Source organism: Sinocyclocheilus rhinocerous, unplaced genomic scaffold (genome assembly GCF_001515625.1).
Source record: "Sinocyclocheilus rhinocerous isolate Xijiao unplaced genomic scaffold, SAMN03320098_v1.1 scaffold1527, whole genome shotgun sequence".
In the NCBI taxonomy this organism is placed as follows: domain Eukaryota; kingdom Metazoa; phylum Chordata; class Actinopteri; order Cypriniformes; family Cyprinidae; genus Sinocyclocheilus; species Sinocyclocheilus rhinocerous.
Genome location: NW_015646152.1, coordinates 57,802 through 60,978, shown reverse-complemented (window position 1 = coordinate 60,978; position 3,177 = coordinate 57,802).

The window sequence follows — 3,177 nt, the reverse complement described above, 5'->3', positions numbered from 1 at the left end:
AGTTTCCTGTTTAAATATATTTTCTGTATTTACATAACATTTTAATTTATTAAACATAATTTTTGTATCTGTGATGTGACCCTTTTTTAGATGTAAATCAACCTGATTTACATTATATGAGAGGCTGGCCATGTGCTTGTGTTTTTGTTTTGTGTGAGCACATGGCTTTTGTCTTTGTTTCCTGTGTGACGTGTGCTCTCATGTCAATTGTCTAACCCCACCCATCTTGTGCCCATTAAATACAGTTTCCTGTTTAAATATATTTTCTGTATTTACATAACATTTTAATTTATTAAACATAATTTTTGTATCTGTGATGTGACCCTTTTTTAGATGTAAATCAACCTGATTTACATTATATGAGAGTAAATTCTGCATGGAAATGTTCTTCTAGGACCCAGTAACAAGACACAACTTTTGAAGTTGAAATATAAGAATATATTGAATTTAAATTAATTCATTAAAAGTTTGAATTTAAACTGTCAAAACGCATGCAATATCTTCCTCTCTTCCTAATACTGGAGACTCTTTGGAAGGTTTCGCAAGCGATTCTTGAATGTCAATAGCATGACTTCTGCATCTCTTTTGACAATGAAAACACCTGGACAATGTTTGTCTAGGAATCTCTTAGACACAACCTTTCAAGTTAAAATAGAAGATTCTATTTATTTTAAATTAAATGCCTGTCTTCCCTCGTTACCCTCCTCATTTGCTCCCTATTTATTCTCCTTGTGTTTGTAGTCCTGTGCCAGTTTGTCGTTGTATTTACCGTTGTGGTTTCTTGCCTTGTCAAGCTTGTTGCCAGCCTGTTTCCCCCCTTGGGGTAGTTTTGGTTTGTTTGTTTGTTTTATTTTATTATTAGTAAAGCCCATCACTCTCCTGCAATTGAGTCCTTGCTCTGCATCCCTGCACCCTCACCTGACAGAAACACCCGCCCACTGCCATTATAAAGCTTGGAAGAGCCAGGACAATTTTTAATATAACTCCGAATGGATCCGTCTGACAGAAGAAAGTCATATACACCTAGGATCGCTTGAGGGTGAGTAAATCATGGGCTATCTTTTGACAATGAAAACACCTGGACAATGTTTGTCTAGGAATCTCTTAGACACAACCTTTCAAGTTAAAATAGAAGATTCTATTTATTTTAAATTAAATGATGTATTGGTTTCATTTTCAATAGTATGTGTTCTATTATAGTTCTGTGGCTAAAACTACCATCAAAATGTTTGTCTAATCTGTAACAAGGTTGTAAATTAACTTATTGAAAATTGTGCATTTCAAACTCCAGTCAAAACAACTGCAAAACAACACTTTTGCCAGCTTTGTCTTAATTGTTGAATTTCAATAGTATGTGTTCTGTTATAGTTCTGTGACTAAAACAAATATAAAAATGTTCTTATAAAAACCAGTAACAAGACACGCACTATGAAGCTGACACAGAAGAGTGTATTTATTTTAAATGAATTTATTTATTGGTTTACATTCCAATAGTGTGTACTTTTTGTCATAGTTCTGTGAATTCAACCACCATTAAAATATTCTCACAAGGACCTGGAATAGGCCTACTGCATAACATTTGGATTATGGAATGATAATGATTTTTAAAATTGTTCTTTCTATTATTAATGTATTTATTAATAGTAATAATATAATAATAATAATAATAACCACTTTCACATATTTTGTATACAATATTTCTTTAAATTCAAGTGAGCTTTATAAGTGTTTGTCTGTTTATCTTTCAAAGACCTTGGTGCACAAATTGCTCTTGTTTGGTTAACTGTAAATAAAATTGTTATCCTTCCACATGTACTTTGTAGACAGTCCCTACCTGGCCTAAGAGCTAGGGCGCCCCTGCTGGAGCCTTTATGCCTTGCAACACATCGAGGAGGATTAAAACAAATAAACTGCTTTGTGTGTTCAGTTCTACATTCTATAATTTTCCGATAAACCAATTCTGTATACAATTATACTCATCCACTAAGAATGTATTGAAGTTTTTCATGGCTGAATATCTGTCTAATATCCAACGTTAAACGTCGAACCAATTTTATATTGGTAGTGAGCTGTTGTGTGAAATCAATATCACATAATCATGTTGTCCGTTTGTTACTACAATAACATAAGAAACCGCTCAGTCGTCCTTGTCTGTTCTAACGTGAGGTTTTTGAATTTTTTCAGAATTTTTTGACATGCCATTAAACTAACAATTTTAGATCCCGAATCCGTGCCAAAAGAACGTAGAGTTTTTGGATCATTTATTTGTCTGTTGAATGGTTTTTACAAAGCCTTGCCTTGTACATGCACTCTTTAATAAAAAAAAAAAATGCTCAACCCAACTTTGGGTCAAATATGGACCAAACCAACTTTTAGGTTAAAAATTTGGTATAACTTTCATAAATCATTAACAAGCATTACAAAGTTTAACGGATCATTAGTTAATATATTCAGATTGGGTACTGCAAACATATGAAAAGTTATTAATAAATGATTTGTAAATGGGGTGAATTCAGGTCATTCTGACACTTTTTGCCATTGAGATGACCAATGTACTAATGATTAGTAAATGTTTATAAACCTTTGCAATTGATGAATAGCTTCCACTTTAGATTGGGTACTGCAAAAAACATGAACAAATAATTAATAGATGATTTGTTAAATGATGTGTAAATAGAAGTCTACACAACAGAGACCAAATATATGACCTTTACGGACTAATGAATAATATATTAAAACAAATAGTTTGTGAAATGCTTACAATTACTAATTAAGCAGTTTTTCCACAACATTTGTAAATGTAAACAAGAGCATTAGGTAATATGTGAATTGAAGTTTAATGACATTTGTATAGCATTAAAAAGAACATTAAAGGTGACCTATTATGCAAAAATCACTTTTATAAGGTGTTTGAACACAGTTGTGTGGCGGCAGTGTGTGTAAAAACAACCAGTCTATAATGTTAAAAATCCACCCACACTTTTTTTTTTTTTTTTTTTTTTTATAATCCCAATAATTCATAAACAGTCTATCCAAACGAGCGGTTCCGGATTTCTCCCTATATGTCATACTAGGAAAAGTCCCGCACATTTGTGACGCTCTCTGCCCTACAGACCCTTTTCACAATGACGTCAGCTAACTTTCGCTTTTCCGCAAAGGAGTGTATCTGTATTTCCG